This window comes from Amblyomma mixtum, chromosome 4 (genome assembly GCF_055824585.1).
Source record: "Amblyomma mixtum isolate Tamu chromosome 4, ASM5582458v1, whole genome shotgun sequence".
NCBI classification, from domain to species: domain Eukaryota; kingdom Metazoa; phylum Arthropoda; class Arachnida; order Ixodida; family Ixodidae; genus Amblyomma; species Amblyomma mixtum.
The window spans coordinates 18,586,759-18,603,543 of NC_143015.1; the positions used below are offsets into that span (position 1 = coordinate 18,586,759).

Here is a 16,785-nt window from a genome sequence, read left to right on the forward strand (position 1 = left end):
CGCTTGGAAAGGAGGACTTACATACTAACGAGCTCAGACCCGAAGCTCTTAAAACCCGAAAGAAAAGAGAACCGGGTATGCTTTCTTTTTAGATTGCCTATATTCCTTGGTCTCAGAAGCGAATTTATTAAATTAAGTTACCAAAATGAAGCAGTTGCCAGTCTACTGACCCATGTCGTGGAAGCTAGTGCTACAAAAGCAGTGAATAAGAACGCCCTGATGGCAATCAAAGTTTCCTTGAGGTACGCACGTAAGATCTTGTCGCGATGTCTTACATCATGACAGACGTAATTAGAGGGCGTTGCGAGCTCGCTGCATCGTTCCAGACTCCCTCTGCTGCGTTTTACGCCTCTGAAGTAAGACGTGCATTGCTTTCACTCGCTCAAGCCTGGCGATGAAAATTATCTGGCAGTAAACCCTTGTCTTATCGCGAACTTCAGCGACAGCTTGAAAAGTGCGAAAAGACGATGCAACTCAAAGCTTATAGTAGCTCCGGAGACAGTTGTAGAATGTCTGTTGTACCATCACCGCTGACTCCAGTTAGTCCCAGGGGTGAGTTCTGGTCAAAGCCTCGTGACGTGGCGATTCACCTCATTTTGTTTGGCCCAACAAATAACGCAGTCTGGCCAAGCATTACGCGCTCCTATGAGGCGTGCTTAATGTCACTCCTTTATCACCACTCAGCACGCCCCGGTGTTATTGCGTCAGCTTGCGACCAGTCGGCATCATGGCAATCCTTTCCTGTTTTACGTGCAGGTTAGTAACGGCATTTTTACAGTCAAATCCTTATCCAGCTTTATCCTTTGCTTTAGCACGCTGACCTGCTCATATACTGTGTTCGAATCCAACCATATTTCTCGTGACTTCCTTTTGTCGCGAGTGATGCTGTTCGGTAACACTGAGTTTACTCCTGATTTGGCTACTCAACAGCTGAACGTCTTGAAGGCGAGAAAGACATTAAACGAAGACTTGGTGAGACGAAATTGAAAGCAAATTGGAAAAAAAATGGGAGAGTCGACATCAGCTACAAATGTAATCAGACTGCTAACCCGCTGACTAGTCTCACGAGTTCAGAGCGTAGAAAGGTAGTTTGTCGACCTAGAATACAGTGGAAGAGGAAGCAATTTATTCGTACTTTAAATTCCTATAAAGCTGGAACTTTTGAAGAACTATAGTGTTGGAAGAGTTGTTCAATGATTAATTCGGCACTGAAGTAGTCTCTGCCGACAGAATTGGCACAATTGGACAGAAGCAATCTAACAAACACTTGCTATTATCCTTTTATTTGATCTCCGTGAGAAAGTTGCCATCATAAAAAAAAATGTTCCAAATTAAAAGGCAGCGACTGCTCTATTTCTAAGAGGATTCTGATGTGGGCTAGTTGGTTCATGCTTAATAAACAGATTCACAACAGCGCTACGGAACGAGGACAGAAGGAACACGAAAAACACAGGACGGGCGCTGACTACCAACTCTTTATTGTGTGAAAAAACCAGCACAGATTTATACTATTTCCTCGACCACGTGATACTGTCCCGTGATACTGTCCCGTGGCTGACAGTGTATCACGTGGTCCAGGAAATACTATAAATCTGTGCTGGTTTTTTCACGCAATAAAGAGTTGGTAGTCAGCGCCCATCCTGTGTTTTTCGTGTTCCTTCTGTCCTCGTTCCGTAGAGCTGTTGTGAATCTGTTTATTGCTCTATTTCAGAAGATTATTCGAATACAACACGGGAGGTACGGGAGAGCACCGCACAAATTCAAGAGCCAGGTGAGAAGGTTCAGCTCACCAACAACAAGACAAAAATGGCGAAGATTTATTCGTTAGGGATGACAAGCCCAACGAAAGAATGCCATTGCGTAGTAGTCGGGATGAGAAAAAGCGCAAGCAATGAATTGACAGTAGTCAACCAAATTACTAAGATGCATGGTTCAAAGCCCGCAGTATTCTGGACAAGCATGAGGACTGAGAAAGCACAGCGATGGCGCATCAAAGCCATGTTATAATTCCCGAACCTTGGCTGCGTTCGGACGTCGGTCAAGAAGAAACTACACCGCCAGGATACAGATTCAAAGCAAATACAAAATTTCTCGCTCTGGTGGTGCCGCAGTTCTTTCTTGACAATCCTTCGATGAAATCAATTTGCCTGACGTGCAATGAATGGAATGTTTAATGTGTAAAATGAATTTGAGTGAACTTAATCATGTCACCGGTGCCTTTTGTCGGTTTAATTTCAGAAGGTGTTTTGTCACTGTTTCTCAGTAGTGATGCAAAAAGACACCGGGAGCTGACGGTTTACGGAATGCCTTTCTTGTGAGATGCACCCAATAGTGTCCGAAGAACTTAAAATATATTCGAGAGGTCCCTGCTAAGCGCTCAACTTCCACAGTGCGAGCTCAAATCACTTGACAATGCGGCCTCGAACCTGCTTTGGTAAAGCCCGGTATCCTACAAGGATCAGAGCTTGGGCCACTGTTCTTTTTAATGTTGATGTGACATTGTTAAAAAACTTTCGAAAGCAAGCTGTTTGCCGACGACTGTGCTCAGTATCACGTAATAGGAACTCCTGATAACCAGCTTTTTTTGGTTTGGCTTGGTTTATGGGGTTTAACGTGCCAAAGCGACTAAGGCTATGAGAGACGCCGTAGTGGAGGGCTCCGGAAATTTCGACCACCTGGGTTCTTTAACGTGCACTGACATCGCACAGTACACGGGCTTCGAATTAATCATGAATTACCTGTTACTAAAGGTCGGTGCTGGACGTGGCAAATGAGCCTAAATGACAAAAAACTGTTTCAATGACCGTCACACGGAAACTACAGCATTATTTTTCATAATCTGTTTATCGTGATTATACGTCGTCTGTAGTGAGCTGCAAGTACTTAGGGTGAACTACTAGTTCCGATCTTCCATGAAGTGAACTTGGAGCGCCCCTCGCGCCGCGCTTGGCTCGCAGGCACGCGGCGCCGGACAAGAAGGAGGAAGTTGGGATCGACCGCTGCAGCGCGAGCAGCGCAATTAAAAAATGCAGTTCGAACCTGAACGCTGTCAGAGCTTGTTCTTCCTCGCCTTAGCTCCGACAGATTTGGCGACCCGGCTTCGAACACGCAACCCCATCCCCCTACATGGATTCCCCTGGCTCTTCCGCCCTTCCTACCGGCGGCGACCCGTCCCAGAGTGCTATGCCTCTCGCTGCTTCGGTGGCCGCGTTCCAACCAGTCAGCCTGCCGCCATTTTGGCCGAATAACCCCAGCGCCTGGCTCTTGCAGGTTGAGGCGCATTTCCTGGTGCGAAGTACCAACAGCCAGGAGACCAGGTTCCTCCACCTCGTGTCGTCCCTGCCTCCTGACGTCGCTGACGACTAAGTGGACGTCATCAGCTCGCCTTGCTCGCCTCGACCCTTCAACACGTTGAAGGCGGCTACCATCGACCGCAAGTCAGCGTCCGAGTGCAGCAAATTCCAGCAGCTTCTCAGCGCTACAAAACTTGGTGACAGCCGCCCTTCGAAGCTCCTCTGTCGCATGCTCCAGCTTCTTGAAGACGGCCCCTTCTTCGTGGGGTGTTCCTTCAGCATCTTCCCCAACATATCGTCTCCATCCATGAAGCTGCGGGAGATGTTTCATTAGACAAGCTCGCTGAACTCACTAACCGTGTTGCGGACTGCTCACGGCTACAAAAGTCTGCTCTGTGACCAGTCCCCCTCCAACTACTACCACAGACTCCCAGCTTGCCAGCACCGAATGTCGACTTGATGCTCTTTCCAGGCGGCTCAATGTCTTCGCGCCCTTACCCCTCCGTTCGTCGCCGCATTTCTGGCCACGCCGCCGCTTCCCGCTACCTTCGCGCCCTTCAGAGCCCCAACCATCTGACACGCGGCCCGACACGTTGCTCTCGTTTATATGCTGGTACCGCTGTACCTCCGGCAGCTCTGCTCGCAAGTGAGCCCACCCCTGCTCCTGGCCGGGAAACGCTGCGACCGGCCGCCGACGGTGGCAAGTGGTGCTGGTGGACGGGCATGCCGCCTATTTTATGTTTCGGACAAGATCACGGAAACGGTACGGGATGGAAACGATCCTCGACGTGCTCCGCAAGTCCCTCAAGGTAGCGCTAATACCAAGGAACAAGGACCCCGACCTCCATCGAGGCGGAAGAGAAGTGAGGGCCGAATTAATCGAGAAAACATACGCTCCTCAAGACATGGCCGTGTAGGCAGACGCGTCTTGGGGAGGAGGAGACACCAAAACCGCAGTGGCGGCTGTGGTCAATTCGTTTCTACGCGATATGACAGGCGCGTCTATGCCAGACTGCACACCTACAGAGGCCGAGAAAGTAGCCGCTGCTCTAGCGGTGGCGGATGGCTATAGAACCGGGCGGTCGCTAACCATAGACACAGAATCTTACTCTGTCGAAATTACATGAATAGCAGGATAGGTCGTCACGCACTCCGTATACTCCTCGCAGGGAGCGACATAATTAAGAACCACGACGAAGAAAACGACAAGACCACACAAAATTATTGGGTACCGCGGCACACGGGGGTGGCAGGGAACCAAGAAGCCGACAGGATAGCTCGGGGGTGCATTACTTTCCGAGCATCCGACGCGACCGCGGAACTCGCGCCAGCACCCCAGGAATACTCGGCCATACTAGAAAACTATAGAGGCATATCCCCCGATATCCCCCGCCGCAAAAATCTCTCAGCAGAGAGGAAACTATCACTTGGAGACGATTACAGACAGGCTGTTACCCAAACATACATATTACTAAACAAAATGCACCCTAGGATATACGCCGACAAATGTCCCTGATGCGGCGAAAAACCCACTTTATATCACATCACATGGGCTTGCCAAAACATAGACGTGGTTCCCAAAATTCAAAACCCCAATGCGGAGCAATGGAAGACTCTGCTGTCTAGTGAACGCTATGAAGACCAACAAGCTCTGGTACAGCGAGCTCAACGGGCGGCAGTGGACAGCGGATCCCTGGACTGAGGGCAACCGGCCATTGATTAGAGGTAGACAACGTTGACAGAGAAGGCTCCTGTGGACAGAACGAAAGAGAGAACGCCCCTGAAGATGCCTCCAAACCACAGGAATAGGCACTAGATTAAAATAAAGTTTTCCCTACCTTCCTTGTACCCGACTTCTCATTGGTGGCCTACGCTCAGAAAACTGGAATCCTTGGAACTGGAAACTTGTCATTCCTCAACAGCTACGCTTCTTTTACCTTGAATTACACGCTCTACCGACCGTCGGACACCTTGCTGTGTCCAGCACTTACGCTTGGGGGTCCAGCGCCGCGTTTTCTTGTCTGGTTTATATCGTACTGTCAAGCGTTACGTCGCTGCTTGTTGCCTGGGTTGCGTGGTAACAGGCGCTCTTTTACGATGTCCCGCGGAAACCTTCTTACCGCGTTGGCCTCGACCTTCTCGGCGCTTTTCCCATATTCCTATCAGGCAACAAGTGGATCACTGTCGCAACAGACTACGCGTCTCGGCACGCCCTCACACATGCATCGCCGACAAGCTGGGCTATAGATGGTGCGCATTTTCGCTTGCGAAATCTTATTAAGGCGAAAGCCTTTAATCCCTCATACTGTCCTTAGTAGACGCGTCAGCAGCCGTGTCGACAGACGCTGTCCGCAGCCGTGCCGACAGACGCTGTCCGCAGCTGTGTCGACAGACGCGTCAGCAGACGCGTCGGCAGCCGTGTCGACAGACGCGTTGGCAGATTTGTCCGCCCTTCGGCGTCACTGCTTAAAAAGAAACTGCGCCGAGGGTGGGAATTGATTGTGAAACATTTTATTCGCCGGGAAGAGCTTGGCAAGAGATCGCGTTAAGTGGTCGAGAGTACACAGCCCTCGACGACTTTGTAAGCCCACTCCACCGCCAAAACTTGCGTTCTGGGGTCAGAGCTAGCCAGCACGGTCTCCCACCGCTCGAGAGAAGGAGCTGTAACTAGATCACCCGGAGGTGGCTCTATTTTGCAGTCCCAAAGGATGTGATCGTAGGTAGCACGTTGGCCATAGTGTTTGCAGTTTGGGTTGTAAAGATCTGGATAAATGTGCGCGAGGAGTGATGGGGTGCGTATCGATCTCGTCTGTAGACGACGCCACGTAACCTCTTGTTCTTTAGTAAGTCTTTTGTCTGGAGGGGGGAAAATTCTCCTCTCTAATTTAAAATGATTGGTGAGATCATGATATGTGATCATTGAGTCCTTCGTGAAATTCAGGGAGCCAGACTCATCCACTGCCCGGTCGACGAAACCTCGGGCTTTATTGTGGGCTACCTCGTTCCCCGGATTCCCCGAATGGGCTGGGACCCATATCAATTCGGAATAATTTGGTGAGAATTTGGTTGCGTTAAGGATTCTAAGGGAGGTGTTTGTAATTCGCCCTTTAGCAAAATTATTGATACCCATTTTGGACTCGCTGAGGATGATGCTCCCTTGGGTATGTGCTAGGGCGAGGGCTATAGCCGCCTCTTCTGCCGTTTCAGAGGATTTCGTTTTGATTGTCGCCGAGACGATGTGGTCACCATTCTCGTTCACAACCAGAATTGCAAAGGCATTGGTATTTTTGTATTCTGCCGCATCTACATAAAGTGTTGCAGCGCACTGTCTGTATTTCTTATGTAAGGCTTTGGCTCGTGCTTGTCTTCTACACTCATGATGTAAGGGGTGCATGTTGTGGGGGAGTGGTTTGATTAGTAGGGCCGTCCTATAGACGCGGGGTAAGTCTACTTTAGCATCGTTATTCGTAAGTTGAAAGTTAATTCCGAGCCTTGAAAGAATACTCCTGCCAGTTCTGTAATTGGCTAATCGCGCTGTTTGAGCCATTAAATGGGCTTCTTTCAGTTCATTGTAGGTGTTATGTATTCCTAACCTCATAAGACTTTCGGTTGAGGCATTTAGTGGGAGTCCTAACGCAGCCTTATAGGCCTGCCGTATCATGCTATCCAATTTGCCCTTTTCTGCTTTCGAAAATTTCAGATAAGGGGTGGCATAGAGTATCCTGCTGAGCGCAAAGGCCTGCACTAGGCGGCATAAATCTCTTTCCCTCACCCCTTGTCTGCGGTTAGCTATGCGGCGGATTGATCGCGCCGTCGCCTCTACCGTGCGTTTTAGCTTAATGAGTGTGTCACTATTCTTTCCATTTCTTTGTAAATACAACCCCAGTATTCTCATGGTCTGTACCTCTTTGACAGATCGTCCATTAACATAGACGTTTATTTGCGGGGGGGATGTCGTGGTACGCCTACCTCTTTGTTTACGACGGATCACGAAGAGTTCAGATTTTTGCTCAGAACAAGTGAGGCCGGATTCCCATGCGCATACCTCAATGATGTCCACTGCTGCTTGGAGTGTGTCTTCTATGTAGCCTTCGCACCCTTTGGTTACCCAAAGTGTGATGTCATCTGCATAGAACGTGTGATGTAGGTCTGGTATTTGTGCCAGTTTGGGGGGAATTTTGATGAGGGAGAGGTTAAAAAGGAAAGGGGACAGGACGGAGCCCTGTGGCGTTCCTTTACTTCCTAGTGTGATTGGGGCAGACTCTATTGTTCCGACCGTTTTCACTGCTGTTCTGTTAGTGAAGAAGGATCGGATGTAGTTGTACGTCCTTTCTCCGGGGTTGATTTCTGACAAGTTTGTCAAAATGGCTTTGTGGGTGACGTTGTCGAAAGCTTTAACAAGGTCTAAACCCAATATTGCTTTCGTTCCTGTTCCCTCGTCAGCTTCAATTATGTCTTTGTTAAGCTGCAAGAGTATGTCCTGGGTAGATAGTTGGGCCCTTAATCCTTACATTGTTTCAGGTAAGAGGTTCATGTCCTCCGCTTAGTTTTGGAGCCTATTGAGGATGACATGCTCCATGAGTTTGCCTAGGCATGATGGTAATGAAATTGGGCGTAGATTCTCAGTGCTGAGTTTCTTACCCGCTTTAGGAATAAAAGTGATTTTCGCGTGTTTCCACTCTGGTGGTATGTTGCCTGCATGCCAGTATTTGTTCATAAGGTCTGTAACCGCCGCGATCGACGTTGCGTCTAAGTTCCTGAGAGTCTTATTTGTTACTTTGTCTGGTCCTGCCGCAGATGTTGTCTGCAGTTTTCCAATTGCGTACCAGACCTCTGCGTCTGTGATGTCTGCGTCTAAATTTGGATTAGGAGTCCCCCGGTAGTCTGGTTGTGTGGTACCATCATCCGTGTTTAGATAACGTTCTGCTAGCTCTTTGATTAGGTCTTCAGTTGTACCCTCATATTAAGGCGGAAGCCTTTAATGCCTCATCGTTGTAAGCAGGAGTTGTCGACAGAAAATGTCACGCTTTTCAATTGGTCGAAATGCTCGTGACGTCACAGTGCGCGAATTTCAAATGGGGCCAATTGTACTTTGGCTAGTAACCATGCAACCAATCAGAGGGATCGTATAGTTATGCTCCAACTAAGTTGGACTGAGTTTAGTTAATTGCTTAATTAATCAATTAGCCTAATTAAGACAGAGGAGAATGAAGAGGTCAGAGAAAGAGAAGAAAGAGGAAAAGAAAAGAAAGACGCGCGCCGCAGCGACAACAGCGTCCGCGGAAGGAAACGCTGCTGAAAAAAAAAACAGATAAGTACGAAGCCGCGTCCGCTCCACCACCACGCACTTCCCCACTCAGTTCGACGTTGCTCGTTTCATATACGTTGTGTCGAACATCCTAGACAGTTCCAACAATTGACAGGTGAATGACAGAACACGATGGATAGAAATACAATAATATAAATATGAAATAGCCTAATTAACCTTTCTAGTTAGACCGCATAAATCATTAAAACCGAGAACGAAATTGGGCGAGTTGGGGAATCGAACCAGGGTCTCCGGAGTGCGATACGAGCACGCTAGCCACTCCGTAATGCCAGCTGAATGGTTTGGAATGAACAAAGGCGCGTCTAGCTAATACGGCGTCTTCGTTCACTCCCATCTTCCCCCTTTCCCTTACGGCGAGGTGCAGGTGTCCACCCAGATATGCGAGAGAGATACATTTCCTTTCCTCAAACAATAAATTTACCGTCCAGCAAGGCGTACAGCCGAATTGGCGATGGCGTTCTGTGGACTCCCTGGCAGCGTTGCAAGACGCTGTCGCGTGGACGCGTCATTCGCTGGCAGCACTTGAATCATCATTCACAACCACATTCGTGACAGAATGCTGTACTAAGGCTTTCGCCTTGCACCACTTTAGTCGCCAAAGTGACTCCTAATTTTTTATGTACGAGTCTGTAGAGTTGACTTTGTTGCACGGGACGTGTTTGTTCTGGGTCGAGCAGGTGTCTTAGAAGATGCCATGTCTTCTTATTTCCGAGCTGTTCATTGATGCTTTCACATATTTGGTTCCATTGTTGTGTTTGGAGAGTAAGTGTATGTACCTCGATTCGCCTCTCGATTTCAGCGATCTTTTTGCGTAGTCGCTTGTTGTGTTTTTGCTTCTTCCAGCATTTTTGGAGGCCTTTTTGTGCCTGCCACAGGTGTAACAGTTTTGAGTCTGCAATCTGCTCCTCCTCTTCAACTGGCACCACAACGCTAGTGGAGCCAGGGAATCAAACCAGGGTGGGAATCAAACCAGGGCATTTCACATTTGAAGCGGAGACGCTACCACTCCGCCACGAAGGCTAAGGGTTCGAGGATGAATAAAGGCGCATCTAGTAAAATGCATGGGTTTCATAAATATAATAAAAGGAATAAAGTGAAGAAAAGGAAAAATAAACAATAAGAATAAGGAAATAAACAAAAATAAAACAAAATAAATATAAGATGAAAATAAAAATAAAAAACAATAAAAGTAAGAAAAGGAGCAAAATAAAAATAAGAAAAAACAAATATTGAAAATAAAAGTAAATAAAAACAAACAGTGCGTCAGGACACGCCTTCGCCTTGCAGCACTTTAGAGAGCCAAAGTGTCCCCTAAATTTTTTCTTCACCATGGCGCTCCTCGTCAACTACTCACTGACCGCGGCCGTACTTTTCTGTCGAGAGTCGTTGTTCGACATCCTCTGTTCATGTTCCACACAGCTCAAGCTCGCAACAGCGTATCACCCACCAACCGAAGGGTTTACCCAGTGGCTCAACCAAACTTTGCGAACCATGTTATCTATGGTGGTGGTGTAAAACATTTATTTATACTATATACAGAGGTATTGCTTGGACCGTGCCTGAAGGGCCCGGCCCTCACAATCACTAGGAGGGATCCCTAGTCCGGGACCCCCGTGGCCGCCGTGGCGGCCCGGGCTCTTGTCACCAGGGCTCGTTGGTCCTGGAGAGTTGAGCAGCCGAGAAGGACAGCCTCCCAGTCCTCTCGGGTGGGGTGGGGGTGGGGTGGGAAAGCAGGATTGGCAGGGCATGCCCACACCATGTGATACGTGTCCGCAAACACTTCCCCACAGTGTGGACACTCGCCCGAAAAAGCCGAATTGAAATGTTTGAGCACTGCCGGGCACAGTACCGTGTTGGTGTAGAGGCGAAGTAGCCAACGCTCCTCTGCCTTATTGAGGCCTTTACAGGGGGGTGGGTATCGGCCGTGAGCGTTTTGATACACGAGAGAGATCTCCTGAAAAGTAATAGCCGGATTAAAATCACTAGCCGGATCAGGCGGCGAAAGAGGCGACACCCGGTGGTTAAGCGCGCGGGCGGTAGTGTCCGCTACCTTATTTCCCTCTATCCCCGCATGTGCTGGGGCCCAGATGATGATGCGCCGGGTTGGGAAATCCCGGTACTCACATCTGTGTAAACTTTGGAAAGCACGATCTGGAATTTGGCCCTGTTCAAAATTGCGGCAAGCTTCTCTTGAGTCGGTGATAATGACTCGGGACGCTGGATCCGCAGCTGCAAGTGCGATAGCAACTTCCTCCGCGAATGTAATGTTGGGGGCACGGAAGGTGAGCCCCTGAACTAGGTTGTTTTGGTGGACAACGGCAGCCGTGTACCAACCCCCATGGTGTGGACCTGCCGCGTCCGTGTAAAATACCCCTGGTCGAGCACCATACTGCTTGGAAATGGCCTCTGCTCGCGCGAGGCGGCGGCCATCATGGGCATCTTTTGTCATGTTATTGGGGAGGGGGCGAACCTTTAGTTGCGAAGCGCCAGGCCTCGGGCATGGATATCCGCTTCTCCTCTTGGGTTGTGTAATTGATGTGGAGGCGGGTCAGTAGGCGGCTACCCGCACGTGTTTTGCTTAACCGCCGGTATTGATTGCTGAGATGAGCCTCGCGCAGCTCCCCAAAGGTGTTCGTCATCCCCAGGCCGAGGAGACGTTGGTTGGATGTTGCAATTGGGAGGTCGAGAGCTCTCTTATAGATTTTTCGGAGAATCACTTCGAAAGCGTTCTCATCGCATTTGCGCAGGTGGAGGTACGGTGCCGAATACAGGATTCGACTGGTTACGAATGCATTGGCCAGCCTCAGGGCGTCTTTGCATCGCAACCCTCCTCGTTTGTTTGATACCCGGCGGACCATACGGCCCACCTGATCCCCCACCTTGCGGAGTTTCTTCAGCGTGGTGTCAATCTTGCGGTTCTTTTGTATGTAGAGTCCCAATACTCTGATTTCATCGTGTTCAGGTATCGGGCCACTAAGCAGGGAGAGGGCCATTTTGGTTGTGCACCTTGGATTGGGACGTATGTGCACGAATTCCGATTTGCTCGGGGAGCACTCAAGGCCGCAGCGGTGTGCATAATCGTCCACAATAGCCGCCGCTTGCTACAGGTTGGCCTCAATTTCTCCAACCGAACCTTGTGTTGCCCAGAGGGTGATGTCGTCCGCGTACAGGGCATGCTGCACACCTGGGACCTCACCCAGCAGGGTAGGGAGCTTCATCATGGCCAGATTGAAGAGAAGAGGCGAGAGGACTGACTGCTCCCTGGGGAGTCCCTCGCGTAAAAAATTGGTACGGGCCATGTTCACTGTCTTGGAGTCGGATATATGATTGCCGATCTGTGAGGAATTTCTTGATGTATTGGAATGTGTTCTACCCACAGTTCACTTGGGACAGGTGGGAGAGGATGATATCATGAGTAACATTGTCGAAAGCCCCCCGCAAGTCCAATGCGAGGACCACCTTGTCATCGCTAGGGTGCTCGACGGGATCAAGAATCTCTCTATGAAGTTGCAGCAGCACATCTTGTGCGGACCGGTGTGGGCGGAACCCGTACATGGTGTCTGCAAAGGCGTTGTGCGTTTCTAGGTAGGTGGATAGTCTGTCACGGACCATAGTCTCCATCAACTTCCCCACACAAGAAGTGAGAGATATGGGCCGGAGGTTGTCAGTGTTGAGAGGTTTGCCTGGTTTGGGTATAAATGAGACGAGAGCCGTCTTCCAATCCACAGGGAGAGGCGTACCTCTCGTCCAGATGGCATTGAAGTATCTATGAATGTCTCCCCAGGCCATCGAAATTGGGATAACGCCTTGCCTTGTGGGACCTTGGCATATAATTCTTCACGACATGATGCTATGGGCGTGATGTTACGGGTGTTAGCGTCAATTATTTGGAGCTGCTTGTCCTTAGTAGCGCTTATCTTTTGGCCTCTTTTTATCTTTTTACTAGGATCGGCATGCTGGTTGCTTACATTTGTGTCGTCTAAGGTGACGCCTACATCTGTGAAGGCGAGTTGGGCCGTGCATGTTTTTTGGAACCGTTCTTAAGCAATGGCGCCTTATCATTCTTCTCATCGTCTGAGATGTAGGCTCGGCTGTTGATAAAAAAGTTTGTTAAATGGCTGTGAAACTTAAACTTTCTTATCGCGGTCCTCTTTGACACTTTCCCAGAGCTCTTTCCTGGTCTCTCTTATTCTGAGTGAAAAACCTTCCCCTATCGATATCCCACTATCTTCTACATTACGTCCTTGCACAAAATTTTGTTTTCTGATGAGAGTAGTGGCTTGAGTATAGCTGTCCTAGATTTGTTATCTGCTGGTTAGCCTAAACGTTGTATTCGTACTATTCTAACTGGCGAGAGTTCAAGTGTCTTCAATTACTGTTTTGTTAACGGCACATTCCAGCGACTCAACAGTGTGGCCTTTTTTAAGCCGTAAACGATTAAGTGTGACCACCAGGTGCGGTTTTCCAAATCATCTATTTTATTTTTCCATTTTCTCGATTATGCGATTCGTTGATCCTATAACTCACTTAGTCTATTATCAATCGATTCCAGGGCGCCGGGTGAAGCACACAATCCATGAGAAAGGTTGTGTTGTTTGGGATGACGTAGTCAAATGCCAGCAACGGATCCCGGCTGTCATCCGCTGGCTATCCAGTATGTAATTTCCTGGTATTGCGAGACGATGGAAAAATTGGTAAAAAAATGCCAGTGGGCAATTCAAGCATTCCTCAGAGAATAGGCAACGGGAGACATTTGCAATCGTACCTTATACTCATCGCCCGGCTCATGGGCTTACAACGTTAACATGGCCAGTTACAACGTTAACGTTTTGTTTTCTCCTCCGAATAAACTCAGGCGAATTTGTCGCGCGGTAGAACAAAAGGCCGCCGGAAAGGAAAGCGCGAGCACGCGCACAGAATGCGACATAAGGCATGCAAAGCCGATCGTAGCCCGCAAGAAAACATTGTCTACAAGATTCCTGTGTCATGCGGTGCAGTGCACATCGGCCAAACCGGCTGTTGCATCAGTACGCGTCTCACTGAACACTGTAGAGATATAAAAAATGGCACATGCACTCACCTCGCAGGTCATATGCGAAAACACAGGGAAACTAATAAAAAACTTGTGACGCCCACCTGGACCAAACACCAGTAATCGTTACTAATCAGGATAAAAAGACTAGGGAGATCTCTGAAACATACCACAGTGCGAAGACAGACCACTATCAGTGAGCCATCCAAAGCTCTGACGGAGAAATTTCTTTCCTATAGTGTCACAGCTAATCTTTGATCTGTTTTTGTTCCTTAGTTTCTTTGTCTTGTTTTTTCTTACCCGATATTTATTCCGAGTGGTTCGAATCAACGCATTTATTGTTGGGAAGCACTCGTCGTGTGTTACTTCAAGTGTCTCGTCTTTTTCCTGCGTTGTTTTTCAATCAAGATGGATGTATGTCGTCCGGGCTTGCGCCGAAGTGGGCTTTTATCTTGCGCCTCTCACGCCTGAATTATATTCGTAAGATCGCGAACCGTGAGCAACTTAAAAGTAACTTCAGAAAAGTGAGCAATGAGTGCAGTGTGGCAGTCAAATCAGTTGATGGCTGCTGTCTGACTTCTCATGCGGACGGCGCCTAGTCACATAGTTGTTGCAATTAAAGGTCGGCAAGTCTCGACGCCACCGCAACCTGTGCTGAAATCGTGGGGCGTGGGTAAAGCAAAAAAAATGAAGACAAAAGAGCATCAGATGCAGTCTCCGAGTCTCCATGCAATGTTTTATATTTTCGTACATGCCGGTGAATCGATCTTCCATTGCCTCGCAGACCTTCACGTATGTAATTTCTTTCAGGTCGTGGCGGTGATAATGTGAGTCCTTTATGTCCATATAAGGCGATGATCGTCGGCTATGGAGATGAGCTCTGCTTCCATTTGGGCCGAAAATGTTGCTGCAAACATTTTGCCGTGCCAGCGCACGCAATTTCCAGCTCTCAGAAGGGCTAAAGCAATCTTGACGCGTTGTCAATGCAGCTGTCATGATAATTTAAAAATTGTCAATGCAGCTGTCATGATAATTTAAAAGTTTCTTGGGCGCCGAAATGTATTCTAAATTTATTCTCCGCAGGCTGGATATGGAAACGGGACCTTGTTTCGAGAATGTTTTTGCCCGAGGACCGATGCCGCGAAGACATGGTCGGCAGACTGGTTTTGACTCCGTTGCCGGTCTCGAATCATGTCCAAGTGCGAAGTGATCTGGTAGTTGGCCTAATGTGACAGCACGGTCTGCCACAGACAAGATCTCTGCCGACTGAGTTGAACGTTCTTCGCTGTCTTCGTCGGGTCTGCATCGACGGCGTGTCGGGCTAGTGTGACAATCCCTTCATGCTTCAGCCAGTTGTCACGGAATACCGTTACTTACTCGCCCAACTTACTTTGGTTAGGTGGACATTGGCAATGCTGTCGTACTGGGCCATAAGCTTGAAAAGCCTTCTACACTGACCGGGCCTTTACGGAATCTTTCAAGTTACTTGGTTTCATCAGCCTAGTTGGTCATGTGTCTGAGCGTATTATAGGTTCTGTTCTCTACAAATCACTATACACGTCAGTGACATCTCTCCCCAGTTCCACATGCCAGAGTAGCATATCAGATAAACGTAACTGGGCCTCTCTTTGTTAACGCTATTCCCTTCTTTCGCTGTAGTGGCAGTAGAGTTTTCAATACTCCTAATGGTCATGAAACTCCAGACTGATCTGGTTTGCGCACAAACGCGGCCACTAGAGGCGCCACTGCCGATCGCGGATCTGCAAGTGGCAGCCCGCGCCGTTGGATTGCGGTGGAGTTGAAGTGGGAAAACTTTCTGCCAGGTTACTTTTTCGCCTTTCTAATATTTTTCATGAAACTAAAACGGTGGTCCTGTACCCGCTACAGTCCGTGATTCTAGCTCATTTGACGCTTGTATAAGAGAGAGAGAGACTCTTTAATGAAATACACAGAATTTAGCCGGCGTTAAAAAATCGCTGGCATGCTACTCCGCGTATAGGGAGGGGAATTTGGGAGATAAAGACAAAAGTACAGAAGTGTGGAAGAGGTAAAAAAAACGAAGATAAAATGCGGCCATGAAATGGGTACTAAGGATGCAATGGCGAGTATTGATGTAACGTATGGAATGATGGAGTGCATAGTCCGACAAATGGGCTTACGAAGTTCACTGCATGAAGAATGCATGAAGGTAACGACCAAGTGAATTTAAAGCTTATCGAGATGTCCAATGTCTTTTAAATATGTAAATAGAAAGTTCATAGCAAGTCTTTGTTGCCTAAGGCAGGCTAAGGGACCTAAAACTTCGTCCATTGTTAGGGGCACTGGGCAGAGCTTCTGCATGCAATGTTCATAGTACGCACGCTCGTTAGCACGCTTGTATAGAGAAGGGGGCTGCCGGCAGTGGCACGGCTGGCTCATTACCTGCGATTGTCTCACTCCTACTCGGAGACTTATCGTGCTTATCGGGGCATTGAAAAAATGATTAAACGTGTGGAGTGCTTACTAAGCTTAAAAAAATACGTAACCGCGACGCTGTGCATGTTAAGTCGAAGGCCGTGTTAGTAGACGGCACTCTGGGATTTGCGCTGGGCTTGTGTGACTTGCCTGGCCTCAGTGGACATGATTGCAGGTTTAACAGTGGGTTCCGATATACTGTGGTACGTTTAGCACTGTGGGGCATGCGATTTTAATCGAGGGTTTAATGTAATGCTGAGCAGCGCGACTTTAGACTACGAATGGGTCAAAACACTGCGCTGGCAGCTCCTATGTGCGGAACAGCTTCGTTAAATCTGCGGAAGCACAGTGCCTTGGATTTGGATTTCCCAAGTCGTACTTGCTCAGCGCAGAGTACTTTCTCTTGCTCATCATGCAATTTGGCGGGCGCAGCTTTGCCATTTTTGTCGCCCAGGTGCCGCCAGTTATGAAGTTAGCAGCGCCAAGGCGCTGCTAACTGCCCGATCCAGATCGAATAACACTAACCCCCATATGAGTTGTGGAGTTCTCAGATACGCATTACAGCCATGTACAGCCGCATTATTGAACATATTTTCGCAACTAAACCGCCGCCTTGATCGGTGTACATGCATGAAATGAAAAACTGAGCGTCTTGTATGGAATAAACAATTTATTTG

General features: G+C 48.5%; 1 pseudogene; it reads left to right on the forward strand.

Moving 5' to 3' along the window:
* The first annotated feature begins 266 nt into the window (after positions 1-266).
* LOC149345803 (uncharacterized) lies at positions 267-3,627 on the forward strand (annotated as a pseudogene).
* The last annotated feature ends 13,158 nt before the right edge of the window (positions 3,628-16,785 follow it).